At 41.6% G+C, this 17,029-nt stretch overlaps 1 long non-coding RNA gene across 1 annotated transcript; it reads right to left on the reverse strand.

The window, feature by feature from the left end:
- Positions 1-873: 873 nt before the first annotated feature.
- Positions 874-1,640, reverse strand: LOC112253394. The gene is made up of 3 exons (XR_002954002.1): positions 1,506-1,640; positions 1,012-1,346; positions 874-927 (listed from the first exon to the last, which is right to left on the reverse strand). It is a non-coding gene; the product is annotated as an uncharacterized LOC112253394 (long non-coding RNA).
- Between the last annotated feature and the right edge of the window lie 15,389 nt (positions 1,641-17,029).

A 17,029-nucleotide genomic window follows, 5' to 3' on the forward strand; every position in this document is an offset into this window, starting at 1 on the left:
CCCCCTTTGTTCAGGGACACATTGTTCCAGTTTTATTAGTCACATGTCTGTGGAACTTGTTCAGTTTACGTCTAAGTTGTTGAATCTTATGTTCATACAAATATTTACACATGTTAAGTTTGCTGAAAATAAGTTGAGTGAGAGGACGTTTCTTTTTTTTTCTGAGTTTATATAGCTCATTAGTACACCCTTGTGGTTGAATATATATATCTATTGTGGGTCCTATGATACAACTATGAATAATGTTGAACTAACAAATACCATCAAGGGATACATTACAATGAACAAGCTCTGAAAACCAACCTGGCAATATTTACGATTTTATATATTTAAAACTGAGATTTTTTGTCCTCACATGGCAATCATAGACTGAAATACTGACTTCTGGTGTGTGGAATAGAGAGGAGGTGGGTGCTATTTGGGTGGGAGGTTCTGTCTGTCACTTGTTCCCAACAAACAGTCAGTCTCGGAAGAGGGAGACTGAAGTCCATGCACTGCTGCTCTCTTTGTTCTGAGTGCTAGTGTTTTTAGATCCTCTGTGTATCTCACTATGTTCCCAGTATGAAAGTGTTCTTGCTCTTTCTTAGCAGATAATGACAACATGACAATAACAGTAGCTGTAGATTATGTAATGAAAAGTTGGAGGGTGGTTGGTAATGGAGGACATCAGGTGGATCCACATCTGGGTGTTGGGCAGAACCCCTAGGTCCTGGAGAACCGGCGCAGAGTAAAGGGAACAGGGCAGGAGACAGAGACGTAAACAAGCAAACACACAGGTTGATCAGGTATGTAAAAATACAGTTATTGAATTATTTAATTTAACATGTTTGATTAGACATGCAATAATGTTAACGACAGACAGAAAAAAGGATACCTGTCTGTATTTTCTTTGTCAGTAGGGTTGATGAGGGAGGTGAGGGATGGTCCCTGGAAAAGATAAGAGGTGAGTTGTGAGAGAAACTCCAGGGTGGTGTTATGACCACTGGAGTCATATACCTTAACAGCACCTACCTGGAAGCAGAGGTTACTTAACGTGACCCAGTGGTTAGCTTTGAGATTTACTATTTGGAGAAACTCTTGGGCCAGTGTTGGTACTCCTGACAACATGGCGATGCCACCCACAAACGAGGCAAATGCGAATAGTTATCATCTAAGATTGTTTATATACACCTGAACGGATAGTGACCCCAGCTAGGAGCGAAAGAGCAGCAAGGTCTCGCCTTCCTTTCATCCTTCTTCCAAGCCAAGTAATTTGACCGGATGTCGAAGCACTTGGTCCCCTTCTTGATTTTCCTCTGGTGGTTTTCCTTCGGTTTCTCCTGCACCTTGTCCATATTCAGGCTCACCTTCATTGACAATAGAAATAAATACAATTATATTTAATCTTATTACAAATACATCTTACATATCTTTTGGAGGGCCTGAAAATAAATTGACAGCGGATAATCATTTTTCCTGTTCAAATCCTTCTCAGCCCGTGCCTGAAGGTGGTCCTATATACACACACAAAATTGCATTGTTTTCCTCAGTAAACAGCTGCGGCTCCCGTCCCTACAGAAGGCGATAGAGTGGGTACTCTGGAGGTGTAACGGTTCTCTTGTGGTGAAGGAGAGTCGGACCAAAATGCGGTGTGTAGATTGCGATCCATGTATAATAAACAAACGTAAAACACGAATCAATACAAACACTACAAAAACAAAGAACGCAACGAAAACCGAAACAGCCCTATCTGGTGCAAACACAGAGACAGGAACAATCACCCACAAACACACAGTGAAACCCAGGCTACCTAAATATGGTTCCCAATCAGAGACAATGACTAACACCTGCCTCTGATTGAGAACCATATCAGGCTAGACATAGAAATAGACAAACTAGACAATGAAACATAGAATGCCCACTCAGCTCACACCCTGACCAACCAAAACATAGAAATATACAAAGTAAACTATGGTCAGGGTGTGACACCCCCCCCAAGGTGCGGACTCCGGCCGCAAAACCTGAACCTATAGTGGAGGGTCTGGGTGGGCATCTGTCCGCGGTGGCGGCTCTGGTGCTGGACGTGGCCCCCACTTCACCGTAGTCTTCCCCCACCTTGTCCGCTTCCGTGACCTCCTAGCCACGGCAACCCTACTTAATAACACAGGACAGAGGGGCAGTTCGGGACAGAGGGGCAGCTCGGGACAGAGGGGCAGCTCGGGACAGAGGGGCAGCTCGGGACAGAGGGGCTCTTCAGACTCCGGCAGCACAGGAGAGGAGGAAGGCTCTGGCAGATCCTGGCTGACTGGCGGATCCTGGCTGACTGGCGGATCTGGAAGAGTCTGGCTGACTGGCGGATCTGGAAGAGTCTGGCAGACTGGCGGATCTGGAAGGGTCTGGCAGACTGGCGGATCTGGAAGGGTCTGGCAGACTGGCGGATCTGGAAGGTTCTGGCAGACTGGCGGATCTGGAAGAGTCTGGCAGACTGGCGGATCTGGAAGAGTCTGGCTGACTGGCGGATCTGGAAGAGTCTGGCTGACTGGCGGATCTGGAAGAGTCTGGCTGACTGGCGGATCTGGAAGAGTGGCTGACTGGCGGATCTGGAAGAGTCTGGCAGACTGGCGGATCTGGAAGAGTCTGGCAGACTGGCAGATCTGGAAGAGTCTGGCTGACTGGCGGATCTGGAAGAGTCTGGCAGACTGGCGGATCTAGAAGAGTCTGGCAGACTGGCAGATCTGGAAGAGTCTGGCTGATTGGCGGATCTGGAAGAGTCTGGCAGACTGGCGGATCCCTACCCTGAACCCTAAACTAGAACCCTTACCTAACCTAAACTTAATGAAGTAGAAATGTCAAATGGTGTACGTAGGGATATCCCAAAGATCCCGAATAGCATTGACCCTCTGGGAAAGCCTAAACTCCTCTTTTCGCTGAAAGCCGTGGACACAACTCTTATTGGTTATCTGATGTAGGCTACTGGGAACAACAGTCTGATTGGCTAACAACATTTATATCTGTATATAGTACCAGTCAAAACACACCTACTTATTCCAGGGTTTTTCTTTATTTTTACTAATTTCTACATTGTAAAATAATAGTGAAGACATCAAAACTATGAAATAACACATGTGGAATCCTGTAGTTAACAAAAGTGTTAAACAAATCAAAATATATTTTGTTTGAGATTATTCAAAGCAGCCACCCTTTGCCTTGATGACAGCTTTGCACTCTCTTGGCATTCTCTCAACCAGCTTCATGAGGTAGTCATCTGGAATGCATTTCAATTAACAGTTGTGCCGTACGTTCATTTTTGGAATATTTGTCCTTCCTTATGTGTTTGAACCAATCAGTTGTGTTGTGACAAGGTAGGGGAGGTATACAGAAGATAGCCCTATTTGGTAAAAGATCCTTATTATGTCCTTATTATGGCAAGAACAGCTCAAATAAGAAAAGAGAAACAACAGTCCATTACATTAAGACATGAAGATCAGTTGCAAAAATCCTCAACCTCTATGATGAAACTGGCTCTCATGAGGACCGCCACAGGAAAGGAAGACATAGTCATTGCAGTCCAAATAAATGCTTCAGAGTTCAAGTAACAGACACATCTCAACATAAACTGTTCAGAGGAGACTGCGTGAATCAGGCTTTCATGGTCAAATTGCTGCAAAGAAACCACGACTAAAGGACACCAAGAAACACCAGCAATGGATATTAGACTGGTGGAAATCTGTCCTTTGGTCTGATGAGTCTCCTGAATATTTGACCCTGACTATTTGCATTGTGTGTGTCCCCCCCAACCCCTCTTTTACGCTGCTGCTACTCTGTTTATCTTATATGCATAGTCACTTTAACTATACATTCATTTTTTTGTTTTTACATACTACCTAAATTGGCCAAACCAACCAGTGCTCCCGCACATTGGCTTACTGGGCTATCTGCATTGTGTCCCACCACCCTCCAACCCCTCTTTTTACGCTTCTGCTACTCTCTGTTCATCATATATGCATAGTCACTTTAACGATACCTACATGTACATACTACTTCAATAAGCCTGACTAACAGGTGTCTGGTATATAGCTTTGCTACTCTTTTTTTCAAATGCCTTTTTACTGTTTTATTTCTTTACTTACACACACACACATACCTTATTTTTTTCCACCATTGGTTAGAGCCTGTAAGTAAGCATTTCATTGCAAGGTAATTCGGCGCACGTGACAAATATACTTTGATTTGATGAGTCCACATTTGAGATGTTTGGTTCCAACCGTTGTGTCTTTGTGAGACAGAGTAGGTGAACGGATGATCTCCGCATGTGTGGTTCCCACCGTGAAGCATGGAGGAGGAGGTGTGATTCTGTCAGGGTGCTTAGCTGATTTACACTGATTTATTTAGAATTCAATGCACAATTAACCAGTATGGCTACCACAGCATTCTGAAGTGATACGCCATCCCATCTGGTTTGCATTTAGTGGGACTATCATTTGTTTTACAACAGGACAATGACACAACACACCTCCAGGCTGTGTAAGGGCTATTTGACCAAGAAGGAGAGTGATGAAGTGCTGCATCAGATGACCTGGCCTCCACAATCACCCGACCTCAACCAATTGAGATGGTTTGGGATGAGTTGGACCACAGAATGAAGGAAAAGCAGCCAACAAGTGCTCAGCATATGTGGGAACTCCTTCAAGGCTGTTGGGAAAGCATTCCAGATGAAGCTGGTTGAGAGAATGGCAAGAGTGTGCAAAGCTGTAATCAAGGCAAATGGTGGCTACTTTGAAGAATCTAAAATCTAAAATAGATTTTGATATGTTTAACACTTTTTTTGGTTACTACATGATTCCATACGTGTTATTTCATAATGTTTATGTCTTCACTATTATTAATTTACAATATAGAAATTAGTAAAATAAAGAAAAAACCCTGGAATGAGTAGGTGTGTCCAAACTTTTGACTGGTGCTGTACAGTGAGATAAGATAACATACCATCCCATGAGGTGTTGAGGGGATGACAAATGACCTATAGATTAGATATATTTTTTTAGGCCATTAGAGATAACAGGAAATACACAAGCCGTAGGCTACACTATAGTTCGAGGTGGCTACATCGGAATGTTGGCTTGCACAGGTGAAAAAAAGGTACGTTTATAACATTATGATTGAGACTTAATTAATATAAATATAAACTATGCACCTTATGACTTTCGTTAAAACACAGGTGTCACGCAGATGTTAGTAAGGCGCTGGTATGACGACATGTTAGTTACAAGTTCAACGGTAGGCGACAGCCACACGGTGGTACTGTTGCCTAGGTTTATTAACATGCCTTTTAGGGCCAAGTCTAAATCAAGTCTCAAATGCCTTTTGGCAATGGCTTTCTGCCTGCTGTGGGTTAGGTCTATAAACCTTGTAAATGATTTGAAGAGACTCCCTTGTTCATTGTCCAATACTTGTATGAAAAAAGCACTTCAGTGCAACGGCTCTCTATCTCCTCCTCTGACGAAGAGGTAGAACAAGGATCGGACCAAAATGCAGCGTGATGATGATTCATGATATATTTTAATGAAGGAAAACCTATACATGCAGAAACTACAAAACTAACGAAATGAAATAATGAAAACCGAAACAGCCTATCTGGTGAAATACAAAACACTAAGACAGGAACAATCACCCACAAACACACAGTGAAACCCAGGCTACCTAAATATGGTTCCCAATCATAGACAACGAGAATCACCTGACTCTGATTGAGAACCTCAGGCAGCCATAGACTATGCTAGACACCCCTACTCAGCCACAATCCCAATACCTACTAAAACCACCAATACCACAACACAACACAAAATAACCCCATGTCACACCCTGGCCTGACCAAATAAATATATAAACACAAAAATACTAAGACCAGGGCGTGACATTCAGGCACAATTTAAATCAAAATACATTTCCTTTTAAAATGTAGATAGTTTACATTAATAAAAGAAATTGTACCAGATATGAAAAAAAAAAAAAACATAACATTTTAAAGTGCATGTTGCAGTGCATTGTACCTACCAATCAGACTCTCATTCAATTCAGCTTTATCTTCATGTGGTATGAGGACATCGTGATCAAGCAGAACAGGCAGAAAGATGGGTCCAGCTGTGCAGCCATTCTGTACACATTGTCACCAAATGGAAGTTTTGTTTCCTGTTAATCTGAGTGCTCCATTCTGACATTCAAAAACACCACCTAGAATTGACATTTCAGTGACTGCTGCAGTGCTTTACTAGACTGACTGAATGACAACTTGTGCTCAGTATACTTTGCAGATGATAGTTGACTAACAATACACAAGGAAGGGCAGCACTGAGTGTCACCACATTCTCCCCCTGAGTAAGGTCGGTGGCCTGGACAAAAGGGTCCAATAGCTGGCTCCATTCCCTTGGTAATAAGCAGAGCTCCTTGGGCCTCAAGTAGAGTATTGAGGCTTTGTTGATTCAGATTGGTGACTACTTTAACAAGCTGGAGGATAGAATTCCATCTGGTAGACATAGCAGCAGGGACACTACTATTGACTCCGAACTCGGCTTCAAATGCTTCTTTCAGACCACAGGTAGTATGGAGTAAGCTGCAAAGTTTAGTTACCTTAGCCATCATACTAGGTATCATTTTTGTTTCCTTTAGTCCATCTCTAAATCACCAGTTGTAATGAATGGGCAAAGCAATGTAAGATCTGTTTCCTGCAGTTGGTTTGGATAGCTTCAACATCAGCATTGTACTCTTCACCACATTCTTCCCATAGGCTGGGGTTATCCAAATCATCATGATCATTGCTTGCTTTAGGGAAACAAACTGAAGGGCTTTTTCTTACTTGCAGCATTATCACATGACATAAATGTTTTATACCAAAATTATCACATATTACTTCAAATTTATCACTGATTCTAAAGTAATACTGCAAAAAAAACACAGCAAAGGAATACACTTTTTGACCTAAATGCAGAGCCTTATGTTTGGGGAAAATCCAACACAACACATCACTGAGTAACTGCCTCCTTATTTTCAACTATGGTGGTGGCTGCATCATGGTATGGGTGCGCCTGATATCGGCAAAGTTGTTCAGGATAGACAGACACTGATTCTGTCTTCTCTAGGGCACTTTTGATTGTAGCCTCTTTGTTCAGTGTTGCAGGCGCCTGATCAACATGGGCCTACTTACTGGTCTATATTTGTCATCTACCACTGACATGAAATGCCTAAAGTGAGGGCTGACCACTAAGGAAATGGTCAGCTTATGCAGCCTCTGTTATGGCCTTCTGCCTGGGGTGGCCCTAGCTGTACACATGGTGGTCAAGAATGAGTCAATGCTGCATTGTCCTTCTGTCCCTGCGCTGGCCACCTTTGCTTTGCAGAATTCAGTGAACCTGCAAATGAACAACATGATGGATAGTTGTTGCTGACTTGATATGGAAGTACAAGGACACAAACAAATATTTATGGTCGATGGGATTTTACAGCAGAAGTGTCCAAGAAGTTGCATGCTCTGAACTCTTGTTTTATACTAAGTTACTTCCTTGGAACAGGCTACGACAGAAAGTATATAAATCTCAGAGTGATATGCATATCGCCGAGATGTAATTTAATAATCTCTGCTAACAAGTAGGCTCTTAACCTTTCAAGAAATATTCGACAGTAATACATTTCCTGTTAGCTAAAAGATGACACACAAGAAAGCTAGCTATATCAAGCTGGCATCTGCTAAACAGGCTATTAGTCTAATCACATTGTAACGTTGTTAGCTAGCTAGCCTAACTGACATTTCGCGTTTCGTTTTCAAATGTCGGATGTAGTTGCGCCAGCATCTTTAGTGTTAATTCCATAAGTTTTGCAAACAGCATTTTGTTTTTTGCCACTGGCAATATCCTGCAGGTTCTTGTAACAATTTAATAACGGAAGCCACACCACCTGATGACATGGTTGCTGATTACGATTGTTTAGCTGTAGTACTACAGTGATGTACTGATTACCACCTTGGAAGTTAACACCTCCAATGAATTCAAATGTAGCCAATGAAGGTGGAAACGTCATCTGACTTTTTTTTCCCGCATACGACTTACATAACTCAAGATATGTCATAAAATAATTGTATTAGGCGCTCACAGGTAATTTAGCAACAGTCTGCACATATTCATAAACAGTAAATTACAATATAGTCTAGAAAACTGGGACAAAATGTGAAATTTGCCCGATGATGGGTTCCAAGATAATGCCACCAGCTGAAGTTAGCCAAACGAGCTAAACTTTCTTAACTACCAAGAAGGTTGTACTCACTCAGAGGCAATTTCACAACATACACGCCTCATCTCGTAACAAAGCGGCCTTTCATACGATGGACAAGAGTGCAGACACGGCACCCCTTATATTTTTATTTTTTTATTTCACCTTTATTTAACCAGGTAGGCAAGTTGAGAACAAGTTCTCATTTACAATTGTGACCTGGCCAAGATAAAGCAAAGCAGTTTGACACACACAACAACAGAGTTACACATGGAGTAAAACAAACATACAGTCAATAATACAATAGAAAAATAAGTCTATATAGAATGTGAGCAAATGAGGTAAAGGCAAAAAAAATGGCCATGGTGGTGGAGTAAATACAATATAGCAAGTAAAACACTGGAATGGTAGATTTGCAGTGGAAGAATGTGCAAAGTAGAAATAATGGGGTGCAAAGGAGCTAAATAAATAAAAACAGTAGGAGAAGAGGTAGTTGTTTGGGCTAAATTATAGATGGGCTATGTACAGGTGCAGTAATCTGTGAGCTGCTCTGAAAGCTGGTGCTTAAAGCTAGTGAGGGAGATAAGTGTTTCCAGTTTCAGAGATTTTTGTAGTTCGTTCCAGTCACTGGCAGCAGAGAACTGGAAGGAGAGGCGGCCAAAGGTGGAATTGGTTTTGGGGGTGACCAGAGAGATATACCTGCTGGAGTGCATGCTACAGGTGGGTGCTGCTATGGTGACCAGCGAGCTGAGATAAGGGGGGACTTTACCTAGCAGGGTCTTGTAGATGACCTGGAGTCAGTGGGTTTGGCGACGAGCGAGGGCCAGCCAACGAGAGCGTACAGGGCGCAGTGGTGGGTATTATATGGGGCTTTGGTGACAAAGCGGATGGCACTGTGATAGACTACATCCAATTTATTGAGTAGGGTGTTGGAGGCTATTTTGTAAATGACATCGCCGAAGTCGAGGATCGGTAGGTTGGTCAGTTTTACTAGGGTATGTTTGGCAGCATGAGTGAGTGATGCTTTGTTGCGAAATAGGAAGTCAATTCTAGATTTAACTTTGGATTGGAGATGTTTGATGTGAGTCTGCAAGGAGCGTTTACAGTCTAACCTGGGTATTTGTAGTTGTCCACATATTCTAAGTCAGAACCGTCCAGAGTAGTGATGCTGGACGGGCGGGCAGGTGCAGGCAGCGATCGGTTGAAAAGCATGCATTTAGTTTTACTTGTATTTAAGAGCAGTTGGAGGCCACGGAAGGAGAGTTGTATGGCATTGAAGCTCGTCTGGAGTTTAGTTAACACAGTATCCAAAGAAGGGCCAGAAGTATACAGAATAGTGTCGTCTGCGTAGAGGTGGATCAGAGACTCACCAGCAGCAAGAGCGACATCATTGATGTGTACAGAGAAGAGAGTCGGCCCAAGAATTGAACCCTGTGGCACCCCCATAGAGACTACTAGAGGCCAGGACAACAGGCCCTCCGATTTGACACACTGAACTCTATCAGGAAGTAGTTGGTGAACCAGGCGAGGCAATCATTTGAGAAACCAAGGCTATCGAGTCTGCCGATGAGGATGTGGTGATAGACAGAGTCGAAAGCCTTGGCCAGGTCAATGAAAACGACTACACAGTATTGTTTGTTATCGATGGCGGTTAAGATATCGTTTAGGACCTTGAGCATGGCTGAGGTGCACCCATGACCAGCTCTTGAAACCAGATTGCATAGCGGAGAAGGTGCGGTGGGATTCGAAATGGTCGGTAATCTGTTTGTTGACTTGGCTTTCGAAGACCTTAGAAAGGCAGGGTAGGATTGATATAGGTCTGTAGCAGTTTAGGTCTAGAGTGTCTCCCCTTTGAAGAGGGGGATGACCGCAGCTGCTTTCCAATCTTTGGGAATCTCAGACGACACGAAAGAGGTTGAACAGCTGAATTGTAGGGGTCCAGATTTTTCAGGTCTTTCAGAACATCAGCAATCTGGATTTGGGTGAAGGAGAAATGGGGAGGCTTGGGCGAGTTGCTGTGGGGGGTGCAGTGCTGTTGACCGGGGTAAGGGTAGCCAGGTGGAAAGCATGGCCAGCTGTAAAAAAATGCTTATTAAAATTCTCAATTATAGTGGATTTATCGGTAGTGACAGAGTTTCCTATCTTCAGTACAGTGGGCAGCTGGGAGGAGGTGTTCTTATTCTCCATGGGCTTTAGTGTCCCAGAACTCTTTTGAGTTTGTTTTTGTTATGGGATATATTATGAATAATGACTCAATTATGTATACATTTAACGTAGAATTACAACTAACAGAATTCTACCCTGTCTTTCTAGTAGTGTTAAATAATATTTGTTCATTAGGAAGGGGTTATGTAGCATAGACCTAGGAAGAAAGGAATGTATGGATGTGTGTGTCGAAAGAGGAGAGGGGCATTAACCTATGTTTGAACCGACCTGGCTATAACTCTGGGGAGATAAGGTAGGACAGGGAGGGCCCCTCCAGAGCTCTTGTATCTGGGGGAGACTGGAACTGTCAGCTGAGTGGTAATGAACTGTGGTGAGACTCATGAGAAAATCCCTATGTTGGTGTGTAGGGTAAGAGAAAGTTATAAAAGGAAGGTCTTTGTATATGTATAGCAGCGCACTCGTAAATAAACCTTACTGACTATTGTAAACTGGCCTCTGTATATTTAATTTCAATAAGAACCTTACAAATTCTTAGTAATAGACAGAGTAATTTAAGTTGAAGTTCAGTTTATGAACATTGAGAACAAAATTCTCATAACAGTTTTGCAGGAAGCAAATTTCTGCTTGAAAAAGCTAGCCTTGGCTTTTCTAACTGCCTGTGTATATTGGTTTCTAACTTCTCTGAAACGTTGCATATCACGGGGGCTGTTCGACGCTAATGCAGAACGCCATAGGACGTTTTTTTGTTGGTTAAGGGCAGTCAGGTCTGGAGAGAACCAAGGGCAAAATCTGTTCCTGGTTCTTCATTTCTTGAATGGGGCATGCTTATTTAAGATGGTGAGGAAGGCATTTAAAAAAAAAACAGGCATCCTCTACTGACGGGATGAGGTCAATATCCTTCCAGGATACCCGGGCCCGGTCAATTAGAAAGGCCTGCTCACTGAAGTGTTTCAGGGAGCGTTTGACAGTGATGAGTGTAGGTCGTTTGACCGCTGACTGATTACGGATGCAGGCAATGAGGCAGTGATCGCTGATATCTTGGTTGAAGACAGCAGAGGTGTAATTTAGAGGGCAAGTTGATTAGGATGATATCTATGAGGGTGCCCGTGTTTACGGCTTTGGGGTGGTACCTTGTAGGTTCATTGATCATTTGTGTGAGATTGTCCAATATTGGAGTCATTTCGAATGTTCTTAAGAGACATGCATCTCACCAACATCTGATGTAATGTTTGGCAATGCAATCTAAGAAACGGAATGTCCTCATTTCAGGAAGAGATGTCTGGCTGCAGTTTTGCAGCTGTGAGCTGGATCCTGTCATCCTGATCTGCCACAGACTCTGGCCTGCCAAACCCCCCATCTGCCGCAAACAGCAATTTCAGTGGAACTCCTGTGCCAGTTTGCAGCCCTGCAGCTGGAGTGTGGTGGCTTTCCATAAATCCAATACATACTGGAAGGTATTTATTGTATTTTAAATTGGAAGTCAAACCATATATGTAAGAGGTTTTTTTACCATGAGGAGTAATTTTTAAAATGTTTATATACATATATATCCACAATCCCTCAACAGAAATGAGATGGTTTGGGATGAGTTGGACCACAGAGAGAAGGAAAAGCAGCCAACAAGTGCTCAGCATATGTGGGAACTCCTTCAAGACTGTTGGAAAAGCATTTCAGGTGAATCTGGTTGAGAGAATGCCAAGAGTGTGCAAAGCTGTCATCAATGCAAAGGGTGGCTATTTGAAGAATCTCAAATATAAAATATATTTTGATTTGACAGTGTGTGCCCTCAGGCCCCTACTTTACCCCGTCCACATATCTACAGTACTAAATCCATGTGTATGTATAATGCGTACATTATCATGTGTGTGTGTTTGCATGTGTCTTTTCCAATGTTTGTGTTGCTTCACAGTCCTCGCAGTTCCATACAGTGTTTTTTTTATCCGTTTTTTAAATCTAATTTAACTGCTGGCATGAGTTACTTGATGTGGAATAGAGTTCCATGTAGTCATGGCTCTATGTAGTACTGTGTGCCTCCCTTAGTCTGTTCTGGACTTGGGGACCTCTTGTGGCATGTATTGTGGGGTATGCATGGGTGTCCGAGCTGTGTGCCAGTAGTTTAGACAGACAGCTCAGTGCATTCAACATCTCAATACCTCTCATAAATAAAAGTAGCGATGAAGTCCATCTCTCCTCCACTTTCAGCCTGGAGAGATTGACATACATATGATTAATATTAGCCCTGTTCTGAGCCAATTGCAATTTTCCTAAGTCCCCTTTTCTCCCCATCTTAGCTATTACTGCATCAATATGTTTTGACCATGGCAACCCTTACAATCTAGGGTTACTCCAAGCAGTTTAGTCATTTCAACTTGCTCAATTTCCACATTATTTATAACAAGTTTTAGTTGAGGTTTAGTGAGTGATACAATGCTTTCAGTTTTAGAAATATTTAAGGCTAACTTATTCATTGCCACCCACTCTGAAACTAACTGCAGCTCTTTGTTGAGTGTTGCAGTCATTTCAGTCGCTGTAGTAGCTGACGTGTATAGCGTTGAGTCATGCGCATACATCGACACACTGGCTTTACTCAAAGTTAGTGGCATGATGTTAGTAAAAATTGAAAAAAGTAAGGGGCCTTAACAGCTACCCTGGGGAATTCCTGATTCTAACTGGGTTATATTTGGAAGGCTTCCATCAAAGAACCCTCTGTGTTCTGTTATACAGTAACTCTTTATCCACAGTATAGCAGGGGGTGTAAAGCCTTAACACGTATGTTTTTTCCAGCAGCAAACTATGATCGATAATGTCAAAAGCTGCACTGAAGAATAACAAGACAGCCCCCACAATCATTTTATCATCAATTTCTCTCAGCCAATCATCAGTCATGTGTGTAAGTCTGTGCTTGTTGAGTGTCCTTCCCTATAAGCATGCTGAAATTCTGCTGTCTATTTGTTTACTGTGAAATAGCATTATATCTGGTCAAACACATTTTTTTCCAAAAGTTCACTAAGTGTTGGTAATAGGCTGATTGGTCGGCTATATGAGCCAGTAAAGGGAGCAATTCTTGGGTAGCGGAATGACTTTATCTTAACTCCAGGTCTGAGGGCACACACTCTCTAGTAGGCTTAAATTCATCCAGTCATTTTCCATCCAGATTGTCAGACCCCGGGGGCTTGGTCATTGTTGATAGACAACAATTTTTTCACCTCTTCCACACTGACTTTACAGAATTCAAAAGTACAATTCTTGTCTTTCAAAATTTGGTCCGATATACTTGGATGTCAGTGTTTGTTGCTGGCATGTCATCCCTAAGTTTGCTTATCTTGCCAATGAAAAAGTAATTCACTTCTTATGGCTGCAGGGGCAGTATTGAGAAGCTTGGATGAATAAGGTGCCCAGAGTAAACGGCCTGCTCCTCAGTCCCAGTTGCTAATATATGCATATTATTAGTACATTCATTTGGATAGAAAACACTCTGAAGTTTCTAAAACTGTTTAAATGATGTCTGTGAGTATAACAGAACTCATTTGGCAGGCAAAAACCTGAGAAAAAATCCAAACAGGAAGTGGGAAATCTGAGGTTTTTAGTTTTTGAACTCAGCCCATTGAATACACAGTGGGATATTGGTTATGTTGCACTTCCTAGGGCTTCCACTAGATGTCAACCATCTTTAGAAACTTGAATGAGGCTTCTACTGTGATGTGGGGCCGGATGAGAGCTCTTTGAGTCAGTGGTCTGGCATAGAGCCAGGTCCTAGTCACGCGCATTTCACATGTATGCAACCATGGCTTTTCTACAGACAATGGAATTCTCCGGTTGGAATGTTATTGAAGATTTATGATTAAAAACGACCTGTAATATAACTTTTTGAACTTTTTGTCCGATGTTCGGCTGGACCTGCACGAGCGTTTGGATTTGTGTACTAAACGCCCTCACAAAAGTAGATACTTGGACATAAATAATGGACATTATCGAACAAATCAAACATTTATTGTGGAACTAGGATTCCTGGGAGTGCATTCTGATGAAGATCATCAAAGGTAAGGGAATATTTATAATGTTATTTCTGACTTCTATTGACTCCAACATGGCTGATTAAAAAATAAAAAATAAAATTCTGAGCGGCGTTCTCAGATTATTGCATGGTTTGCTTTTTCCGTAAGGTTTTTTAAAATCTGACAGCGGTTGCATTAAGGAGAGGTATATCTATAATTCCATGTGTAACTTGTATTTACAGCAACATTTATGATGAGTATTTCTGTAAAATTGATGTGGCTATGCAAAATCACTGGATGTTTTTGGAACTAGTGAACGTAACGCTGTCACGACTTCCGCCGAAGTTGGCTCCTGTGCCTGTTCGGGCGGTGCTCGGCCGTCGTCACCGGCCTACTAGCCGCCACCGATCCCTTTTTCGTTGTCTGTTTGTTTTGTCTTATTAGTTTCACCTGTGTCCTTTTGAATGTGCTTCCTTATTTAAAGTACATTTACCCGCCCTTGTTTGTTGCAGGATTAATTTTGTGTTACGTGTGTGCGTTAGTTAGGTGTGTTCATGTTCTGGACCTGGCACCCTGTGTTTTGGGTGGTCCATTTATTTCCGTGCCCTGTGTTGGGGCTTGTTTGTTTGTGCCGGATTAAAGTGCACTTTTTCCCTGTGGAACTCTCTGCGCCTGATTCCTTCCTCACACACCTAGTCCCGCGTGACAACTGCGCCAATGTAAACTCAGATTTTTTAAATATAAATATGAACTTTATCAAACAAAACATACATGTAAATCCTATGAGTGTCATCTGATGAAGATCATCAAAGGTTAGTGATTAATTTTATCTCTCTTTGTGCTTTTTGACTCCTATCTTTGGCTGGAAAAATGGCTGTGTTTTTCTGTGGCTTGGTGATGACCTAACATAATCGTTTGTGGTGCTTTCGCTGTAAAGCCTATTTGAAATCGGACACTGTGGTGGGATTAACAACAAGATTACCTTTTAAAATGGTATAAGATACATTTACAGTATGTTTGAGGAATTTTAATTGTGAGGTTTCTGTTTTGAATTTGGCGCCCTGCACTTTCACTGGCTGTTGTCATATCGATCCCGTTAATGGGATTGCAGCCCTACGTTGAAGTAGTTTGTAATATCAGTGGGCTTTGTGATGAATGAGCCATCTGATTCAATGAATGAAGGAGCGGAGTTGACTTTTTTCCCCAAAAGTTAATTTAAGGTGCCCCAAATTATATAAAGAATGATAGTAAAAAGCTTTATCTGTTTCATAGTGTAGTTTTTTTTTTAAATTTAGTTTAGTCACATGATTTATTAATTTGCAGTACATTTGACAATCAGTTGGGCTGCCAGACTTAATTGCCAAACCTTTTGCCTCAACCATACAATTTTTCAATTTTTTAAAAAATCGTAATTTTCTTAATGGGTGCGTGCTTTTTAGTAACTGGAATAAGTAGTTTCATAAATGTGTCAAGTGCAGCATCTGGTTGCTCCTCATTACACACCACACACCAGCAAACATTCTTTACATCATCAACGTATGAATCACTACTAAACTTCTTGTAGCCATTGGAACTTTGGTTTTCCTAGATATGGCTATTATATTGTGGTCACTACATCCTATGGATTTGGATACTGCTTTAAAGCAAATATCTGTAGCGGTAGTAAAGATGTGATCAATACATGTTGATGATTTAATTCCTGTGCGGTTTGTAACTACCCTGGTAGGTTGACTGACAACCTGATCCAGGTTGCAGGCACTGGTTACAGTTTGACGTTTTTTCCTGAGTGGGCAGCTTGGTGATAGCCAGTCAATATTTGCGGACAACTACAGGAGTGAGGTAGCTACTCTTCGTAAGCAAGTAGCAAACCTACATAAGCTACTGGGGAACCCACGCCCACCTACTTTTTATTTTTCCACCTGGGTGGGAAGGTGAAGCACTTTGATGCTTTTTTACAACTGCTGATGTTCAAAGGTCTTTATAAAATACATTTGTTTGATTTGATGATGAAATCCTTGCTGTGGTTTCAGTGACAATTTGATATTTTTGTCAAATTCCTTACATTGTCCGTAAGATATTTCTCTCTAACTTCTGAGCATTGAACATTGTTGTATCTTTGGCTATGCCGGATTAAGTGATATGACATGCTATTCTATAAAATAATTTCTCCGTAATTAATATTACCTGATTGAGCTAATCATGTAAATGATAATTAACTACAGAGTCAGGGCACCACAAAATTATATTTATAGAGCTGTTATCTTCCAAATAAACTCTTAAAGACCTAGTAATATTTTACATCATTAGCAGTCAATATTAATTGTCAACCTAATTCAGTCTCATCTGAAAGTTGTAAATTCTTGGTTATCTGCACGAACCCTGGCTAACAAGTTGAATCAGCAATACAAAATTGGGGTTAATTATTTATTTACTAAATACCTAACTAATCACACAGAATTACATATACAAAGAATTAATTATACCTTGATTACAAATTACGTGATAAAGGAAAACGTCCCTAGCGGGCAGAACAGATATGACAGCTGGTTACACAAAAGAAAAGGGCTGGGTTTGAGTGAAAGAGCAGGAAGACTGAGGGACAAAGGAAGAAGCTGTGCTATTGTAAATAC

Source organism: Oncorhynchus tshawytscha, linkage group LG06 (genome assembly GCF_018296145.1).
Source record: "Oncorhynchus tshawytscha isolate Ot180627B linkage group LG06, Otsh_v2.0, whole genome shotgun sequence".
In the NCBI taxonomy this organism is placed as follows: Eukaryota; Metazoa; Chordata; class Actinopteri; order Salmoniformes; family Salmonidae; genus Oncorhynchus; species Oncorhynchus tshawytscha.